At 36.5% G+C, this 7500-nt stretch overlaps 1 protein-coding gene across 9 annotated transcripts in view; it reads right to left on the reverse strand.

The window, feature by feature from the left end:
- LOC136844920 (ras GTPase-activating protein nGAP-like) overlaps positions 1–7500 on the reverse strand; it is an 850124-nt gene that overhangs the window by 631384 nt on the left and 211240 nt on the right. The window lies entirely within an intron of this gene.

Below are 7500 nucleotides of genomic sequence, written 5' to 3' on the forward strand. Positions count from 1 at the left end.
CAGGCCTCTCTCTCTAGTTCCTCGTTGGTAGAGTCGGTAGAGTTGTCGGCTAGCACTCGCTAGGCCCGAGTTCGAGTCTCCGGCCGACTAATGAAGAATAAGAGGAATTTATTTCTGGTGACAGAAATTCATTTCTCGGCATAATGTGGTTTGGATTCCACAATAAGCTGTAGGTCCCGTTGCTAGGTAACCAATTGGTTCTTAGCCACGTAAAATAAGTCTTATCCTTCGGGCCAGCCCTAGGAGAGCTGTTAATCAGCTCAGTGGTCTGGTTAAACTATACTTAATTTTCTCTCTCTCTCTCTCTCTCTCTCTCTCTCTCTCTACTAACTCTGGTCCCACGGAGAATCCAAGATGCGTGGACGAGAGAGAGAGAGAGAGAGAGAGAGAGAGAGAGAGAGAGAGAGAGAGAGAGAGATGATATGACTGAAGTCTGGCACGCTCTTTGGGTCTTTACCCTGTGAAAGTAATGACTAGCGAGTGTCGGCAGGACAATCGAATCTGCTATACCAGGTACATGTGATAAATTGAGTCGTTACACCTTCGGCCTCTCAGCAGTTAGGCCCATCATGCCATAACCTGTTATCGCTTCCTTCCTTACTTAATGGGTTCTTACTCCTTTCCCTTTCATTTACCATTTTTCACTCCGCACAAAGGAGTCCTTCCCTGTAGATCACGCTTTTGTAGCACAGATTTGGTAAGACTACAAGTCTAACATTTTGGTTTCATATTTAAATCTTCAACTTCTTTTCAGTGCAAATAATTTTAATTTAAAACTGAATTCTCAACGCATATCGCATTCCAGCCCTAAACTTTCCTGGCATTCAAACAAAGTTAATGCAAAATCTTTCAAAATAGTCAAATACACATCTTTGCCAATGATCACTCCTTCACTCACAGACATTCCTACATATATTCCCAATAATCCATTTTCAATGAATTTCCATTCATCTATACTGTTTCAATGGTCTTTGCATTCTTTGAATCACTTACTGAAACAGAAAATGATCCCTTACAAGTATTCACCCATGTCATTAATTTATTTCTGGAAATAGTTCTTAGAGTATTAATTAATTTTCCATTTCCAAATATTATAGGAACGTCACAAGACAAAATAATAATGATAATAGTATAATGATAGTAATAAAAGGTAATCAAAAGCAAACATACCCTCAGCAACGTAAAATTCTTGTAAGCACACAATTATTTTTATCAACCAGAAACAGCTATTTATCGGTTTCCATAAGAATATTACAGGGCATGAGGAGAAAACTCCTCTAGTTGCAGTTTCTTTGCAGAAATAATGAGTGCATTCGGTCAACAAAATTTACGGCGTTGGTCCGTAGGGTTCCCGTTTTTAAAACCTGGAACGGCTGAGGAATCCATTCCCAAAAATGTTCCTACTCCCCAAAAGTTAAAATCCTATCTCTCTTAAAATCGATTCACTTGTTGCTTGTCACGAGGTCCACCTTCTGGTATATTTTCTTAAAAAAAAATTCCAAACACACACACACACACACACATTTTGCGTAGTTCTGCATAAACAATCCGAACCAAAAACAAGGCCTACAAGACGAAGTTAATAACAAAAATATATGCAACATTTATTGAAAACGATTCCAAATGACAGACAGTTTTCTGTACTATAGTTTTATCGTCAAGTAACCTTCCAGACGATAATATTCTTCCGTAAGACTAACAACGACTGCATCAGTAATAATAATGAAAAAAAACTACAGGACTACCAAAGATAGTAATAAAAACGTCAATAAAAAAAAATGCAGCAACAATCATTTAAAACAAAACGCCACTACAACAAAACAAAACCTCCCTTGTCAACTCCATCAGGAGATCAATAGCCAAAGGGCCCCTCCAGCGTCAGCGCCAAAGCCGAAACACGTTTTCCGAAGGTCTCATCTTTCATTCGAGACTAACCACGACGGGTGCAGTTACAAGGCTCATTTCCATTTTTCCCCTCCTCCCACCCCCATCAAACTCCCTGTAACACACCCATCCCAACCAACGCGGTTAAAGGGGAGTGGGGTGATTTCACCCTTAGTTCGCAAGCTGCTGCAATCTCGATCATCAATCATAAATTTGTGCACGATGGACTTCTGACAAGCTTCGATATTATTAAAAATTCCTTTATTTTTTGTATTACATGGAAACAATAATTGAGAAATATATTTATAGATGCCGTAATATCGGTATTCTTTCCTATTTTCATTGGCACACATTTATACAGAATCATAATAACATATGAATATATAGTAATATATACAACCATTAAATTTTACGATATACATATATATATATATACACATATGTACACACACACATACATATTATTATATATATGTATATATATATATATATATATATATATATATATATATATATATATATATATATATATATATATATATATATATATATATATATATATATATAACTTTATATGAGTACGCAGACCGACTAGATTTTCTATTCTGACACACTTTCTCAGTGAGTCTCTCGATATTCGTTCAAAGGTTTTTTTTCATTAATTCTTTCTTTACTGCGCGTTATGACGCAACTGCATTGTCTCTTCTGACTTCATAAAAGCGAGAATAAGAAGAAGAAGAAGAAGAAGAAGAAGAAAAACAAAAAATGAAGTGAAGTAACCATCAAACTTGACAAGTACGTTCTTGAGGAGTGGCTCTTTCCACGTAACACATCTTTTTTTAGTAAAAACTTGACAGTTTTTCACTCAAAAATGTCGATCCTGCGCATTCCAGTATTTAATCTGATGAACTGAATAAATGCATTAAATAAAACACTATCTAAACGCGACAGCATGGAAAGAAGTAAGTTGTGAAAAAACCGAAATATCAGGATAATCTAAACTGCACAAATTTATGAGGCAAATGAAAAAATAGAATACAATAAAAAAAAAATGACTGAAGTATGACTGATCACAGCAGTGCAACAAGAGAAGGTCGAGAATACCATCAAAATAAAAATAATTTATGACGAAAAACCAGTGGTCACAAAAATGAAAAATACCCAGAAATGAAGGGCAAAATAAACGAAAATATATTTAAATGACATAAATTTTCGAGATACATGCCACCATAATACATGAACTAAAAATCCAAAATCACGAAAGACTAATTAAAAAAAAAACCTTGGAAATGCAGTATAATCTGCGGTGAATGAAAAAAAAGCCTTAAAAGGTTCGTTAGATTTGGCAATTTCACCGTTATCTAATTATCTTTCGCCAGTCGACCTTCTCAAGTACATCCTTCGAGGAGGAGGAGGAGGAGGAGGAGGAGGAGGAGGAGGAGGAGGAGGAGGAGGAGGAGGAGGAGGAGGAGGACGGAGAGGTTGGGGAGAGAGAGAGAAGAGAGAGAGGGGGGGAAATGGAGTGCAGTAGGAGGAAGCATGGTGGGGAGGGGGAGGAAATGAAAGAGGAACGGAGAGGGGAATGAAGACGAGAAAAAGAGAAGAGAAGATGAGAAAGACAGCATGAGTCAAGAGAGTCAACATGGCGTGAGACGGTAAGAATGAGAGAGACGAGACTGAAACGGCAAACATCGACCTTCCGAGAGTACTGTTAAAACAAGCAGCATTTTTTAAAGTAAATAAATCTTGGGGGGGAAAACGTATGTACTGGATGAACACAAACACAGGAAGACTTGCTTCTTTAAAAGAGAAATGGAAAATTGCTGTCAAAGGAAAAAATCACGTAGCGTAAAGAACTGTGAAACAACGTTATATTAACTGCAGCATATGTTTATATAGAATAGCTGTAAAATCCATATTAAAAAATCAAATATACTCTGATAAAATACATAACCGTTCTCATTAAAGCTCAAAATAGCTAACAAATGCTGCCTCTGTCGTACGTGTTTTCAAAAGCTCTAAATGTTTAGTGAAATGAAAGTGAAAATATCTTATGCTTCAAATGTAAAAGAAAGACAAAGGCAGCAGAAAAAGAAGACGCGTTTTAATTTTGAAATTAGAGAAACGGAAAGAAAAATGAGTCCTGCTAATAAAATCCTCTCAATTCCTCGCTTCAAGCAGAAGGTCTCGACGTGGTAAACCTCCAATCCGCAGAATATCTCTCTCTCTCTCTCTTCTTCTTCTTTCTTCTTTCTTTCTTCTTCTTTCTCTCTCTCTCTCTCTCTCTCCATCACAGAAACGAACCGGTTTAATCGCAGTAACGTTTACATACGGCAATACATTACCGAAGGATATTCAGATTTTAAATGATAAGAAAACAACACATAACAGCTTCTTTTTTACTTTCCAAACTACAAATGTTTCTGCAACAGTTTTTCTAGGAAATGCTACCTACTGTTTCATTTTTAATTCTGACAAACTGAACAATAAACACTATTTTGTCAAAAGAAATATCCGCATTATATCTTCGTCTATCAGCTTGTATTACAACCTTTGTTTGTTCGTTTCTTTGCGAGAACAAAACCACAATTTCTACTCAGGTATATTACACTACCTTTTCTTTTCCGAAACGCGAACATTATTTGTTAGTTAATGGCATTATAATTTCTTAGCTTGTCAAAAATACCTAAATCATTTCAGCCTTTGGTAACTTGCATTACCTTTTATCTTTATAGAAAATGCATTATCTTTTTCTTTTTTGGCAACTTGCATCACTGCATTACAATTTCTTCTCAACGAACAAATAAAATTTTTTCTCGTTCAACAACTTGCATTGCAGGCAATTTAAAACGTGATCATGAAGCCAATTCAACCTCATAAGTAGGTTAAGAGGCTTTTTTAACCTTTTCGAATGATTCGCTAAAGAGCTCATTCCAGATTTCGATGGAGGGGCATCGAGGTCAGGTCAGGTCAGGGCCAAGGTAAGCTTAAAATGGTGAAAATAGTGAAGGGAAAGCAATGGGTGCTCTTGCTCGTAAATTTTGTTAATTTTCATTTTTTTATGATTTAAATGAATGTCATCACATTTATCGCAATAGTAAAAGAAATGATAATAGTATATAATAACATTAAAAATTTACCAAATAAAAAAAATAATAGGACTATATCTACTGACAAACAACCATAATAATAATAATAATAATAATAATAATAATAATAACAACGCAATTCCTGCTGTTATTAGTGAAAAAAACTAAAATAATAATAATAATAATAATAATAATAATAATAATAATAATAATAATCAAAACGGTAATAGAAATTATATTGGCTGCTTCTATCAATAACATCAATAACGCAATTCCTGTTGTTATTAGTGAAAAAAATAAATATATTTTACAATAATATATCACGCTTTGTAGAAAATAAATGACTGAATTTAGATGTAGGTATAAACTTCTTATCATTACTGAGAGAGAGAGAGAGAGAGAGAGAGAGAGAGAGAGAGAGAGAGAGAGAGAGAGAGAGAGAACGTACCAGACTAGGTTTTACATTTTCCAATATCACTTCCGTTATTCTGCTCCGTTATTCTGTCTCGCGTTAAGGTATGCTGTAACGGCGCGACATATCCAGCAGTATCTAGCGTAAGGATACATGTCACATAATCGAATGACGTATCCACCCATCGATACACATAACATATTAACTATAAAAAAGGGAGATACTCTCCCATTACTTTCATAATTTCGCTCATTACCTACGAAAAATGAAGTGTCGCTCCAACCGTGAGTATTCATCATTCCTATAATTTTTTTTTAATAAGGTACGTCGGAATCCTCATTAATATAACGTTAGCTGCATTTCCAACATCACGTAAAAATTAAATGATATTAATTTGCAGATGTGTTAGCGAAGTACGGCGAAAATAACTGATACGGAATGGCAGTAAAAGTTCTCGGTCACAAGAAGCGAGATAGTGCGAACAAGGTTCGGTGCCTTTAGTGTCATGTGTAACAAGAAATTTTAAACTGCATAAAAAAAAAAAAAAAAAAAAAAAAAATTAATTTTAACAAAATTAACTGTTAACTGATAAAAATCTACTTATAAAAATATATATAGCAAGTCAATTTTTTCACCATTTGGGAATCGCACTGTGCAGTCTCACACTTAATTTAGTATTAAAAGAAAATGTTAGAATGAAAAGAGGGAAAAAACTGCATAATATAACAACTATAATCTAAAGAATAAATAGTTTTCTTAATGTAGTTTCATATCACCTAAGCATTTTATTCTTTCTTTGAGCAAGTACCAAGGGATGTAAACATATACAAATAATAAAACCACTTCTTATGTGAATAAACTTTACAAGGACAATTTGAAGCTCCAAAAATAACAGTTCACTTCTCTCCTATCTTTACAAAAGAGGACAAGATACGTTTTCTCAAAAAGCCTCTACAAGGACCAAGGTCCAAATAAAATGAAAAACATAAAAATAGGCCTATCACAAGAATCCCAAAAAGGTTGCTTTTCATCTAACCGCAACTCAAACAAACCAATAAAAAGATCAAAGCAAACGGTTATCCGGAAAAGAAAATAAGAGACAAAATATCATGGTATCAGTGAAGGAATCCTCAACATTGTAGACCTGCCAGGAAATTGATGGTGGGGAGGGGAGGGGGAGGGGAGGGGAGGGAGGGGGAGGGGGGGAGGGGAGGGGGAAGGGGAGGGGAGGGGGGGGCAGGAGGGGCCAGATAGGACGGCTTGAGGAATAAGTTGTGTGGGTGGGTTGGAGCGTCTGAAATCTCATTGCTCCCTTCGAAAGAAATTCTCATAGGCCTAGCAAAAAAAAAAAATCAAATATCATTTTGGGAAATATTCCTCCTTATAGGCCTGTGAGAAAACAGGGATGGCAGAGGGGGTTAAAGAGGCCTAGGGGGAGACTATGGGAAGGGGTACTGGGTATGGAGGGGCCCTTGAAATCTTATTGCTCTGCTCGAGAGATAAATTCTCACAAACCTGGTAAAAAAAAATGTTAAGAGAGATTCTTCTCATTGTAAGGCTGCAAGAAAAGAGTAGATAGGGACCCGCGAAGGGAGAGATCGACCTATGAGCAGGGTTATGAGGTTATGGGAGAGGGGGGGGAGTGGCTATTGTGAAATCTTATTGCTCTGTTCGAAAATAAATTCTCATAGGCCTAGCATTGGGAACCCTCGGAATTCCAACGGCAATAATAACAGAAATTAATGTCGCAGACCCCTTTACTTTTCGTCCACCACTGCGGCACATTAGAGAGCAATTTACGCCGCCCTGCCTACGGCCTCGCTAAACACTTTTAATAATAGAGTCATTAGCACACCTGAAGGACCAATGAGGTGTCTCTGGTATGACTTGGAGGCTATCACCCACAAAAATTGGACTTGAGTTTGGTCACTCGAAGGTGTATTTGGCGGGCCATCGAGGTGTCCGCTGTCCGAACTGGAGGCATGTAATCTTCAAAAAGTGGATACTCAAGCTTGAAATTTATTAAGTACACTTAGGGGGCTAGGATATTCGTGGTAAAATCCGAGAGGGCTAAGATATTCATGGTAAAATCTGAGGGGGCTAAGATGTGTATGG

Source organism: Macrobrachium rosenbergii, chromosome 13, assembly GCF_040412425.1.
Source record: "Macrobrachium rosenbergii isolate ZJJX-2024 chromosome 13, ASM4041242v1, whole genome shotgun sequence".
Lineage (NCBI taxonomy): Eukaryota > Metazoa > Arthropoda > Malacostraca > Decapoda > Palaemonidae > Macrobrachium > Macrobrachium rosenbergii.